Genomic DNA, 14,695 nt, shown 5'->3' with positions numbered 1-14,695 from the left:
GTTGCAGCATCACCATATTCAGGGGGCACATAGTTGTCATCGTACTCTTCTTCTTCGCCGTCTTCCATCATAACCCCTATTTCTTCGTGCCTCGTCCAAACATTATAGTGTGGCATGAAACCCTTGTAAAGCAGGTGGGAGTGAAGGATTTTCCAGTTAGAGTAAGACCTCGTATTCCCACATTCAGTGCATGGACAACACATAAAACCATTCTGCTTGTTTGCCTCAGCCGCATCGAGAAACTCATGCATGCCCTTAATGTACTCGCGGGTGTGTCTGTCACCGTATATCCATTGTCGGTTCATCTGCGTGCATTATATATAATTAAGTGTCCAAATTAATAGAAGTTCATCATCACATTAAAACCAAAGTGTATACATAGTTCTCATCTAACAACATATAGCTCTCCAGAGCATCTAATTAATTAAACCATACATTGAAACTATGTAAAACATTTCAATGCAAAAACAAATGCGATCATAATCGCAACCAAGGTAACAATTGATCCAACGGCATAATGATACCAAGCCTCGGTATGAATGGCATATTTTCTAATCTTTCTAATCTTCAAGCGCATTGCATTCATCTTGATCTTGTGATCATCGACGACATCCGCAACATGCAACTCCAATATCATCTTCTCCTCCTCAATTTTTTTTATTTTTTCCTTCAACAAATTGTTTTCTTCTTCAACTAAATTTAACCTCTCAACAATAGGGTCGGTTGGCATTTCCGATTCACATACATCCTAGATAAATAAAATCTATGTCACGTTGGTCGGCATAATTTTCATAAACAATAAATGAACCAATAGTAATAAAGATAATATACATACCACATCCGAATCATAGACAGGACGAGGGCCGACGGGGGCGGATACCAAAACCATCGCACTATATAAGATGCAATAATAAATGTAAGAAAATGATACAAGTATCTATCTAAACATACAAGTAAGAATATTTTTCCTTTCAGAAAGAAGATAAGAACAAGAGGCTCACCATGATGGTGTTGGTGATGAGATCGGCGCGGGTGATCGACGGCGGTGAAGACGGGGACGGGGCGTGACGGACTGCTAAATCTAGACAAATCTCGAGGAAAATGGAGCTTGGAGGTCGAGCTTCGAGAGGAGAAAGCTTAAATAGTGTGGCTCGGGCATTCCATCGAACACCTCATGTGCATAGGAGGTGAGCTAGAGCACCACAAAGCCCTCTCCCCCTCGGCCAGAAAAAACAGAGCATTGTGCTCTGCTCTTGCGCGAGGGGGTATATATAGGCACCTCATTGGTCCCGGTTGGTGACATGAGCCGGGACTAAAGGGGAGCCTTTGGTCCCGGTTCAAGCCACCAACCGGGACCAATGTTGGTGGGCCAGGAGCGAGGCCCATTGGTCCCGGTTCATCCCACCAACCGGGACCAAAAGGTCCAGATGAACCGGGACCAATGGCCCACGTGGCCCGGCCGGTCCCCTGGGCTCACGAACCGGGACCAATGCCCATATTGGTCCCGGTTCTAGACTGAACCGGGACTAATGGGCTGACCCGGCCTGGACCAAAGCCCTGTTTTCTATTAGTGTGCCTGTCTAGCAAGCAGAGCTTGGTTGAAGATTTGGAAGTCTCTGAACCCCAATCTTTCCTTTGTTTTGTGGGCTAAATTTTTTGGCCATGCCACCCAGTAAGTTTTCCTCTTGCCTTTCGCCGAACCCCACCAGAAGTTTCGTACCATTCTATTCAGATAATCACAAACAGACATAGGTAGCTTGAAGACACCCATGATATAAGTTGGAATGGCTTGAGGAATTGCTTTAATCATCGTTTCCTTCCCTGCGAGAGAGAGGGTATCTCCCCATGCAATGATTCGCTTCATTAACCGAGACTGCAAATTCTGAAATTTCCCACGTGACACACGGCCTTCAGGAGTTGGAAGCTCAAGGTATTTTTCCTCAAATGTTACTGTACCAATACATATGATGGCTCGTACCTTCTCCTGTTCTTCCACCAAGCATGAAGGCCCAAACAGTGCGCTGCACTTTGCTGGGTTGATGCATTGCCCAGTAGCTCTCTCGTATATGTATAGCACATCATGATTTTTTTAGCCTGATCCTCCTGCGCCTTAAACAACAACATAGTGTCATCTGTGAAAAGCAAATGGGACACCCCCGGTGCTCTGCGACAAATTTTCAGCGGCGAGTAATCCCCTTTTTCATCTCCATTTTCCAACAATGCAGACAGTCCATCAGCCACAAAAAGGAATAAGAACGGGGATAGCGGATCACCTTGCCGTAGTCCACACGACGGTGCAAATGACTCCAAGAGGGTTCCATTAAATTTTACAGTATATCTCACCGAGGTGACACAAGCCATTATCCAATTCACCCACCGGCGAGCGAAGCCCATCTTTTGCATCATTCGCTCCAAGAAGATCCAGTCCATCCTGTCATAAGCCTTAGACAAATCCAGCTTATACACACAAAAACTCTTATTAGGATCATTTTCATGTTGTATATAATGAATGCACTCGAACGCAATCAAAGCATTATCCGTAATCATCCGTCCAGGAACAAAAGCACTCTGTTCAGGGGAGATAATATCATCTAAAATAGGTCTCAGTCGATTTACCAGACACTTTTGCACCACCTTGTAGATGACGTTACATAAACTGATTGGCCTGAATTCCGTGAGCCTTTCCGGGTTGTCCATCTTTGGGATGAGAACAATGGCGGTATTGTTCACTCCATCTGGCATTATCCCCGTCTGGAAGAAATCCTTCATCCCTGCAATAACTTGCTCCCTCATTACCACCCAGTTCCGCTGAAAAAAACATGCCGGAAAATCGTCTGGTCCTGGTGCTTTTAGTGGCCCAATCTGAAACAAAGAGTCAGTAATATCTTTGTCTGTGAAATCTGCGTAGAGGCCATCGTTCATGTCGTCAGTAACACGACAATTAATTAAGTCAATATTTGAATTCGCACACAGAGAAGCATCAGCAGTAAATAAGTTTGAGAAGTAAGACGTGGCCATGGCCGCCATAGATGCATGATCATTATGAACAATCCCTGTATCATCCACAAGTGATTTTATGCGATTTTTCCGGGCACGCCAAACCGCTTTCCTGTGAAAAAACTGAGTATGATGGATCCCCTTCCCGTAGCCAAGCAATCATCGATCTCTGCATCCAAAGCATTTCCTCATGATACAAGAGTTCATTCATCCGATCCGTCGCCTCTCTAATTTCCTTCTTGTCTGCATTCATGGACATAAGCTCCTCTAGCCGAGAGCAGATTTATTTATCTCCGTGATGACATTATCAAAAAAAATCGGCTCCAATCCTGTAGCTTTTTCATCATGTTACTTAGGCCAGAAGAAACCTCACCAAGGTTAAGCATAGAACCTAATTCAGTCCATGTGTTCATGATTACCTCCGGAAGTGAAGGGTTTCTTTCCCACATAACCTCATATTGACGACATCGTCTGCCAGTCGCATGCACTGGCTCCTCCCATATACATCGCAACAATATGGGGAGGTGATCCGAACTGGGGGCCACCAGATGGTCGACCTTTGCTTGGCCAAAGATATCCCTCCAGGAATTGTTCGCGACGGCCCGGCCGAGGCGAACCTTAACATTTGCCTGGCCCGCTCGGCGATTATCATACGTGTAAGGTAGGCCTGCAAAACCGAGATCGCCCAAACCACAAACTTCAAGGACATCATGAAAATCAATCATCTGACCTGTCGACCGTGGCGTTGCAGAGAAGTGTTCAAAGCTCCACATAGCTTCATTGAAATCACCAACGACGACCCATGTCATGTCAACTTGTTGATGAAGAGCTCGGAAGGAGGACCACATATGGTGTCGGTCCTCCGTTCGCGGTTTGCCGTAAACGCAAGTGAGCCTCCATGGCGGCTCACCTGCCACACTCGTGATATACATATCAATATATCTTTCATTTATTGTTTTTACATCCAGACACAAAGACTCGTGCCAATATAAAGCAAGACCACCACTCAGATCAACACTATCTAAGGCATCAAAACCTCTGAAACCTAACCGAGCACGATATCTCTTCCTTTTATTCTTAGACTTCCTAGTTTCACAAAGAAAAACGATACTAGAGGAGTGAGCCTGCACTAGACTCACAAGATCACGAACTATCTGAAAATTCCCCGCCCCTCGGCAGTTCCAGCTTAGGATATTCATTGCTCCTGACGAGGCTCTGCTGGCCCCGTCAGTTCGTCGGCGGCCCCCGGGCCGACTGCCTCCAATGTGCTGGACACCTCAAGCATGTCCTGGTCTCCCGCCTCCCCTTCGAGCTGGGTTTGCTGCCTGTCCAGCGTCCCCGTGGTCTTGCGTTTCTTTGGTGTACCTAAAATCACACGTTCGGCCAAGGCGGCCGTATTAGAAAAAAGCACCATAGCTTTGTTTCCTGGCTTCTCTTCTGCTCCAACTAGCACGTCATCTGCGTTGTGCTTGCCCAAGTTAGACACATCATCAGAGAGTTCCGCGTTTGCCATCCGAACCTCATTCGAGAGGTCCTGCAGTGCAGGAATAATTTCTGAACTTCTTGGCTGAGAGTGATTAAGGCTCGTACTGTTCAGAGGAGATTTATCATGGTTGTTTGCATCGGACTCTGTACGTGCATGTTGCTATTCCTTGCGTTTCCTACCTCCCTCCATGGTTTTTCATCTCCTCCGCCAAGAGATCATCAATTGCAGGGTTGCCGGAGCTTCGGTCTGCTGCTTGCTGCTGACGCCGAGCCATCCCGCCATCAGCCCGGCGGGGTCCCCGGCCACCCCGTTCGCGTACCGAAGATCCGGTGCTTTCCGACGAGAATCGAGGCCACGGAATGCTGTCGGGTTTATTTTAGCACGGACTGTACCGGACTGTCTCCCAAACCGGCGTGGTGGTGAGCACCGAAGCTTGCCATTGTACTTGCCAGAGGGCGTCCCCCCCTTAATCTTCCTACCACATGATTTCTCTCGATGTCCAAGATAACCACACACTGATGGCCCTTGTATAAAAGACTTTATTTCGGTCTTCAAACTTTGCTCATTGACCATGTGTTATAAAAATATGTAAATATGATTTCATTTCAGTCGCGCATAATTTTTAGTTGATCCTTTTTGGGAAGTAATAAACTCTTGATTTTTTTTCTTTTCCATTTTCTCACGCCTAGACAAAGTTTTTCTAGATGGCATTGTACCAGAATGACAAATTAAATACTACTCCAGTATTTGCTGTTTAGTTAAAGAGGAGCTCTTATTAGGAAAATTCTCAAATAATCCACGCTATTTTTATCCAAATCCATGCATCTAGGAGACCAGCTAATCTCCTCCAAAGGTCTAAACAACAGTTGTACAAAAACAGATTCCATCGCCAGACTGAGATTTGACAACACAAGAAATTAGAGACACGGCTGAATGCACATATACATGGATCGGGAATTTTCGATGAAGATAGAGTGGCATCTTGTTCTTTTAGATTTTTTTTTTGAGAAGAACTTGTTCTATTAGATAGATGGGCCGGAATGGAGTGCAGCGTAATGCAATAAGATGGGCCGGAAGTTGCTATTTTCTGGGCTGGGCCTAACTAGTGCGCTTGGTAGTAATTTGGCAATTTTTGAGGGCAGGCTTGAGCCTGCTGAAATCCGTTCAGTAAAATCGCGCTAATTTTTGAAAATAATATATATATATATATATTTTTATTAATTTACAGAAATAATACGCTGATTAAATTAAAGAAAATACATAGTTGGCCAGGTGGCAGCTGACTGGCTCCTGTCGGCTATAGAGAAGCTGATTGACTTCATGTCGGCTACAAGGAGGCCGATTGGGACTAAGGGCATCTACAATGGAGAGGCGCCTATTTGGGCGCTTAGATAATAAAAAAATTAATTAAGGAGATAGTGTCGGTACAGGAGTCTGTTGCCACAATGCTTGGGCGCCTATTTAAGCGCTAACAGATTTTATTCTCCTCGTAAAGATTAATCATAGCGCTCGTTAAAAGGGGTCACAGAACAAAAAACAAACGAAGCGTCCGGCGACTCAGTTGGCATCGACGCTAGCCAAGATCCCAGCATCGAACGGGATTAGACCGTAACGGCTGGGAATCGAACCCTGGCGCCTGGTCTAAGAGCCTCCGTTGTAGATGCCCTAATTGGCTTCCCCTAAGCCGATAGGTGCATGCTCCCATTTTCTCACCCCCAACATTTCCCGCTTTTGAGTTCCCACTTATATATTGGGTGCACACCAAGTATTTCATATCAAAACATATTACCGAATACTACCGGAGCAACTGCGACAGAGAAAATATCCGTTGAATTATACCTTTGAAGTGTGCGAAGCAACGACGAACGGCGGCCTTCAATCACCGGAGCTGGCTCCGGTGAAGCTCCGGCAGTGTGGTGGAGTCTCCGGCTCCATCATAGTGTCAACTAGAACTAGCTACTAGAGCTAAGCTCCGTAAGAAAAAAAAAATGAAGCCTCCTCCGGCGGACGTCCTCCTTGACTCGGTGGTGGCTCCGGTGGCGTGGCATGGCTCCCCGACTTTCTAGAATGCCCATAGCCCTTTATTGTATTAAAAAAAACTTAATTTTGGTCTTGAAACTTTGCTCATTGATCATGTGTTATAAAAACACGTAAATATGATTTTCATTTCAGTCGTGCGTAATTTTTAGTTGATCCTTTTGGGGAGGCAATAAACTCTTCATTTTTCTTTTTCATTTTCTCATGCCTAGACAAAGTTTTTCTAGATGGCATTTTACCAGAATGACAAATTAAATAGTACACCAGTATTTGTTGTTTAGCTAAAGAGGAACTCTTATTGTGAACCGATGAAAATTCTCAATTAATCCATGCTATTTTTATCCAACCCATGCATCTAGGAGACCCTGACCAGGTAATCTCCTCCAAAGCTCCAAACTGCAGTTGTACAAAAACAGATTCAATCACCAGATTGAGATTTGAGAACACCGAAATTATGCACATACACATGGATCCGGAATTCTGGATGAAGATAGAGTGGCATCTTGTTTTATTAGATTTTTTAGGGGGTCTTGTTTTATTAGATTTTTTAGAGGGATTCTTGTTTTATTAGATAAATGGCCCGGAATGGCGCACCAGTTGACGCAACGAGCGCTCACTACAGCAATCCAACCCACGCCCCTTGCATCAAGTACGTGGTTGGCTAACCACTAGAGCTACTGGGCACTTGTAAAATATTGCAGCGCGGCAGATTATCGGAACAAAAAAACTGTAGCCACGCTATTTATTGAACGTACATTGCCATGTAGAATTTATTTTATTTCAAAACATTACAGAAAAACATGATTTCTTTTGAAAAAATGTGAACAGAATTTGAAAGTCCACAGATTTTAAGGATAATCACGAATTAGAAAAAATATATTCAAAACAGTTCACGAATTCAAAAAAATCATGAAAACTGGAAAAAGTTATTCAATGTTCAAAAAACACACAAAATCTGAAAAAGTTCATCGATTTTCAAAAAAAACATTGATTTTCAAAAAAGTTCACAAAAATGAAAAAAAGTATATCGGTTTTTAAAAATGTTCATCGATTTTCAAAAAAGTTCACTAAATCTGAAAAAGGTCATCTATTTTTCAAAAAATAAATCATCAATTTTTTTAAAAACCTACAGAATAAAAAAAAGTTCATCGAATTTGATAAAAAAGTTCATAGAAAATTGAAACAGGTTCATTAATTCCGAAAAAAGTTCATGAAAAAATGAAAAAAGTTCATCAATTTTGAGACAACTATTTTTTTTTGAAAAAGAAAATGCAGATAAAGAAAAAGGAAACAAACAAAAACCGTTTGAGAAATCCAAAAAAAACGCTTCCGCGCCGTGGAACACCTGTTTTTCCATTGCTCTTTCAGCTTTGCGTGTTGGAACAAGCTCAACATAATCTGGCCACTACACGGCAGCAGACTGGAGCTGATAGCACACCTCAAGACACTGCATCGAAGAAAAATGATCATGGATGTCTTCCTTGTGGCAGCCTGGAGCATCTAGAAGGAGAGAAACAATAACTACTTTCGTCACGCGGCCCCCTCAATATCTTCGTGGCAGGCCAGATTAAAAAAAGATTTTGCTAACATCGGCCACAGAGTCCCCACCCAGAAGAAACAGCTGGTGTAACCTAACACTTGTACTCTGCGCCCGTTATGATATGATAATATACATGCAGTAGGAGCCTAAAAAACAAATAAGAGGGCAAAAAGTAGTGTGTGGTCACAAGTGATGTAGTGGTCGTAGTGGTTATTGTCTTTCCAAGTGAAAGAAGAGGTTTTCAGTTCGAATCGGTACCACCGCACTTTTTTTGGAATTTAATAACAGAAAAATAAATCATTTTGTGCTGATGCCTGTAATGGGCGTCGTATTGGAATTTAATAACAAAAAAATAAATCATTTTTGTGCTGATGCCTGTAATGGGCGTCGTTTAGGGAATGCCCCTGGAATGGAGATAGTGCAGCGTGATGCGATAAGATGGGTCGGAAGTAGACTAAAAAACGATGAGCTAGAAGTTGTTATTTTCTGGGTTGGGCCTAACAAGTGCGCTTGGTAGTACAAAAGATTGGCGATTTTTTAGAGCAGGTTTGAGCCTGTTGAAGCCCGTTGAGTACTATCGCCCTATCTAGCACCCTCAAACCGACCTCATAGAAGATTACTTTCCCTCACGTTAGGGTTTTTTTCCTCTCGCCGCCAATGGCGACGTTGAGATCGCTCGTCCTACTCCTCCCCTGATTCGTGTCCTTGCTTCTTGGGCTGACTCCGGGGCAGTTTTTGACTGCTTCCCGGCCTTGGGACGGATCCGTTTGGGGTAGGGGTTAGGTTTTTCTGTTATCTCTTGGGGCTGGGAGGTCTGCGAGATCGATCTATAGTCTGTTCTTCTTCGGCGTCGATCATGGCGCGTCAGGGTGATCCATCTGCATCAGGCTCAAAGGGGAAGGATAAGCTGGAGGCACTCATGAAAGAGTTAGCTCTGAAGGAAGATGACCTTGATGATGTGGTTTTCGATGAGGATGATGCCCCAGCGGAAGAGGACCTGCGTTGGATGATCCTATCTCGTGTTCATATGGACAAAAGTTTCAACACATATTGGTTCTTTCGCAATATGAGATCAGCTTGGGACCTGACGAGGCCAGTTAAGATCAAAACACTTGAGGAAAACTTGTTTCAGATGCAGTTCAACTGCTTGGGCGATTGGGAGAAGGTTACCCAAGGAGGGCCATGGCACTTTAGGGGAAACCCGGTGATTATTGCTCCGTATGATGGATACACCAAGCCATCGTCCATTGAGTTGTTCACTTTTGAAATCTGGGCAAGAATACTTGACTTTCCAATGGCGTACCACGGCAAGATAAAAGCTCTAGCATCGAAGATCAGCGAGTATGTTGATGCTGAACCATCCTCGTTCGACTTTGAAGGCAATTTCTACCGGGTACGAGTACGTCTTGATGTTCGGAATCCGCTGAAAAAAGCCACATCTTTGATTCGTGGCGGAGAGAGGGAGATATTCGCCGTGAAATATGAGCGTTTGCCGGACTGGTGTCAAGTATGCGGCATGATGGGCCATGAATTTAAAGAACATGGGGATGGGGTGCATCCTCCTTCTGCTCTTGTTTTCAAGAATTTGCGAGCCCCGGCTACTATAGCATGGGGGACACGTAGACGTAATAACGTGCAGAAGGCGAAAAATCAGTCCAGAAACTTTGAAGGGAACTCACAGTCCGTAGATGCTGATGGCCAAGGTACAGAGGATATCGACATGGAGGTGGTTGACCAGAACCGTAAGCGCTCATCTGATCAGGTCGAGGGTAATCAGCCTGCTGTAGCAAGTTCGGGGCTAGAGCTTGTTGTTACTGGAGTGACTATCGGTGGTGTTGTGCCCCCTAGCCCACCGCCAAAGCAAGACCCAAAGAGAACTAAGACTACACTGCAGGCTGAGAAGCAAAGCAACAGTGTGGAGAAAACTCTTGGAGGGAAAAACAATGATGCAAGATTGGCGGCCTCCCCGGTGGAGGACCGCCGGGCTCAATGAATCTTTTGAGCTGGAACTGTCGCGGGATTGGCAACGCCCCGACAGTTCAAGAGTTGCGTGAACTCGCACAGAAGTTTGCCCCTAGAGTTCTATGTATTGTGGAAACACAGATTAGTAGAGATCGAGCTGAAAATCTAAAATTACTCTAGGTTATGATTGTTCGTTTGCTGTTGACCCCTCCGGTAGAAGTGGAGGGATTGCTTTGTTCTGGAATGATGAAATAAAGGTCGAAATTTTAGGTTATTCGAAGTATCATATTGATGTGAAATTAAGTGACCTGGGTGGGGATCCATGGAGACTCTCATGTTTCTATGGTGAAGCGCAAACCCATCTAAGGCATCATACGTGGACGACGATGAAGAACCTTTCGGTGTTGCATGATCTACCATGGGTCTGCATGGGAGATTTCAACGAAGTTCTGAAGCGTGATGAGCATGACGGAATTGGTAGTAGGAGCCAAGCGCAGATACAGGGCTTCCGTGACGCCGTTGATGTTTGTGGCTTGCTCGACCTGGGCTACAAAGGGACTAAATGGACTTTTGAGAAGAGGGTAGCAGGAGGAACTTTTACCAGGGTCCGGCTGGACAGGGCTCTTGGTTCGGTGGACTGGTGTGCACGTTTTCCTGCAGCGGTAGTGCAACACCTGAATGCCGCAACGTCCGACCACTCTCCCATTTTATTGCAGCTTGATCAGTCGAGTAAGACGAGACGGGATCAGAAAGTTTTTCGGTATGAAGTTATGTGGGATACCCATCCAGAATTGAAACCAACTATCCAACTGGCATGGGAGCCGAACAGCCATAATTTGTCGACAGCTGAAGTTCGCGTAAAACTGAATGAACTAGTAGGAAATCTAGGGGACTGGTCCAAGTCCTCATTTGGAAGTGTTAGGACAGAGATCCGACAACTAAAAAAGGAGCTCGAGCGACTCCGTTCAGATGTTTCTAGGGTGGGACCCTCTCATGCAGAGATTAAGATAAATGATCGTTTAATTGAGCTATACCTGAGGGAGGAGCTAATGTGGAGACAACGATCTCGAGTGGCATGGCTTGCTGAGGGCGATCGCAACACACACTACTTTCATATGAGAGCTTCGCTGAGACGGTGGAAAAATTTAATTAAAGCTTTGCAACGGCAAGACGGACAAATGACAGATGACGTGTCTGAGATGCAACAGCTAGCTTTGGAATTTTACAAGGACCTATATACCTCCGAGGGTGTGCAAGGGGTGGCTGATGTACTTGAGCATGTTCCTGTAAAGATAACTCCGGCGATGAATGATATGCTTATGGCTCCTTACGAGGCCAAGGAGGTGAAGATGGTGCTCTTCCAGATGTTCCCGACGAAAGCTCCGGGTCCTGACGGATTCCCTGCTCATTTTTTCCAGAGGCATTGGGATATTTGTGGTGAGGCCGTCACCAAGTCTGTGCTAAGTATTGTCAGAGGCGACGAGAGTCCAGCTTGCCTAAATGATACACTATTAGTGCTCATCCCAAAGGTATCGAATCCCATGCTACTTTCTCAGTTTCGCCCTATCAGTTTATGTAACGTTTTTTACAAGATCGCCTCCAAAGTTGTGGCGAACCGCTAGAAGCAAATTCTTCCTGATATTATTTCTGAGGAGCAATTGGCCTTTGTTCCCGGAAGGCTTATCACTGACAATATTATATCAGCGTATGAGTGTTTGCATTTTATGAAGAGAACTAGAGCGAAGAGCAACACCTATTGTGCCTTGAAACTTGACATGATGAAGGCGTATGATCGAGTGGAGTGGAGTTACTTAAGGTCAATTATGGAGAAGCTGGGTTTTGCTGCACCATGGATATCAGTGGTCATGAATATGGTGAGCTCAGTTTCTTTTTCTGTTATGTTCAATGGAATCAAATCAGAGGAGTTTAGACCTACAAGAGGTATTCGACAGGGAGATCTGATCTCTCCATACTTGTTCTTGTTAGCAGCGGAGGGCCTTTCGTGCCTTTTAAAATCCCAGAACCAGTCATCCCAGCTCAGCGGTATTAAGGTAGCACCGTCGGCCCCGGCAGTGAACCAACTTTTATTCGCGGATGATAGCCTGCTGTTTTTCAGGGCAAGTGTAAGTGGAGCAGAAGAGGTGTCAAACCTTTTGAATACATATTGCTTGGCTTCGGGCCAACGCATCAATAAGGAGAAGTCATCAATTTTCTTTAGCAAGGGCTGCCCGGACATAGTGCGCACTGCGGTAAAGGGCTACTTGCAGGTACCAAACGAGTCATTGAGTGATAGATATCTTGGGATGCCAACAGACGTTGGACACTCCAAAAAAGGTACTTTCAAATACCTTAGTGATAGAGTTTGGGACAAAGTGAAAGGATGGATGTGCAAATGCCTCTCTGCTGGTGGCAAAGATGTTCTCATTAAATCAGTTGCACAGGCGATCCCTGTTTATTCTATGTCCTGTTTTAAACTCCCTAGAGGGCTATGTGATCACATCAAATCAATAATTCGCAAGTTCTGGTGGGGTTGCAAAGAGGGAGAACGTAAACCAGCTTGGGTTTCATGGGATGTTATGATAAGATCGAAGCATCTGGGAGGTCTTGGTTTTAGAGATATGGAATTATTTAACTTGGCTCTTTTGGCACGACGGGCATGGAGAATCCTTCAGGAACCTCATACTTTGAGTGCGAGAATACTCAAGTCTGCTTATTTCCCTAATCGGCCGATGCTTGAGGCGGAAATTGGTTCAAGGCCTTCTCAAGTTTGGCGGTCCATTAAGGAAGGGTGTGACCTTTTGAAACAGGGAATTATACGTCGTATTGGCAATGGTCAGAGTACCGACATATGGGCTGATAATTGGATCCCCAAGGAAACAGTACCAAGACCTATAACATCTCTAGTGCCGAATCCCCCAAGGCTGGTGGCGGAGCTCCTGTCTCCTGCTACAGCGTCGTGGAACGAGGCTTTGGTAAGATCGATCTTCATACCAATGGATGCTAATGCGATTATGAAAATTCCCATATGCACACGCAATGTTGACGATTTTTGGGCCTGGTATCTAGACAAAAAGGGCAAGTTCTCGGTCAGCTCGGCTTATAAATTTATTTTGAAAACCAAGCTGCAGAGAGAGGAATGGCTAGAGGGAAGGGGTGGATCATCGAATCAACAAGATGAGAAATCTTGGGTTGTTTTATGGAAATTAAAAATCCCTTCAAAAATCAGAATATTCCTGTGGAGACTTGCCCATCATTCTCTCCCTACGACAGATACTCTGAAGAAGCGTAACATGGCGGTACAAGACAATTGCCCCTTGTGCGGGTGCGCTGACTCGTGGAGACACGCTCTTGTCTCCTGCACCATGTCCAGATGTGTATGGGCACTATCAGATGCTGATATGGTTGCACGCATGACGAATAATTTGGAGCCCAATGCGAGGCTCTGGCTATTTGAGCTCTATGATTCTATGGATCATGCGGTTTTCGTTAAGATGGCCGTGACGCTATGGTCAATTTGGTATACTAGGCGCAAGGCAGTCTACGAGGCCATATTTCAGAGTCCGCAACATATTGTTTCTTTCATAAATAACTTCATTGCGGAACTAGGGCAAGTGCAAACTAAAGATGAAGGAAGAAGAACCCCGGGCGTTCCCTCTGTACAGGTGAACAGGTGGCTGCCTCCCCCGACTGGCACCGTCAAGGTGAACGTGGATGGGGCAGTAGCTAGGTCACGCCATGGAGGAGCGGTCGCAGCAGTGTGCAGAGATGAGACAGGCCTATATCTCGGATCATCGGCTATCGTTATCCAAGGTATAAATGACCCCGTGGTCTTGGAGACCTATGCGTGTCGTGAAGCCTTATCTTTGGCGGATGATCTTGCAGTACAGTCTATATGCGTTGCCTCGGATTGCCAGCGAGTCGTGACTGATATTGAGAAAGGAACCGGAGGCACAAATGCTGCTATAGTGCATGAGATCAAAATTCATTGTAATAGCTTTACTTCTTGTTTTTTCATCCATGAGCGTAGGAACCATAATTATGAGGCTCATAATCTCGTCAAGTTTGCTTGTAATCTAGATGTAGGTAGACATATTTGGTTGGGCATTCCTCACGACCCAAACCGTGTACCTATCACATTTGCTGATAATTAATAAAGTTTGGCGAGTTCTCAAAAAAAAAACCGACCTCATAGAAGTCGTCTAATCCTCCACGTCCAGTCTTGCTCATGCTAGACACCACAAAACTCTATCCCACCCTGGACGCCAAACCCAAGCTCACTCTCCTTCACTTCACTCCTAATCTGTCCACCCCGTAGTCCCGCTAATCTCCACTCCTCCCCTGTTTGGCCATCTTCGGCCATGTCGAGCTCCGGATCGAAGTCCATCTAATTCGTATCCGACACCAACATGGACTGGGAGCTTGTTGCCTGCTTGGATGAAGTCGAGCTCGCCCTCCAACACTCCTAGATCGAGACCCGAGCGCTGTTGTCAGAGCTGCACCCAAGTGGATCCAGCAGTCGGGCGCCTTAAAAGCCACACTGGCGCGGGTCTAGCAATGGTGACACGTCAGACGACAAGTCAAGGCGCCACCGCTCATCCGCTCCGTCCCTGTAGCACGGGCACGGCAACTCGAGTAGCTCCGCTCCGTCTCCATCGACCCGACGTGCGTCCTTG

The sequence above is a fragment of the Triticum dicoccoides genome, chromosome 7A (assembly GCF_002162155.2).
Source record: "Triticum dicoccoides isolate Atlit2015 ecotype Zavitan chromosome 7A, WEW_v2.0, whole genome shotgun sequence".
In the NCBI taxonomy this organism is placed as follows: domain Eukaryota; kingdom Viridiplantae; phylum Streptophyta; class Magnoliopsida; order Poales; family Poaceae; genus Triticum; species Triticum dicoccoides.
The sequence above is the reverse complement of the archived record's forward strand: the minus strand, read 5'-3'. Positions refer to the sequence as shown.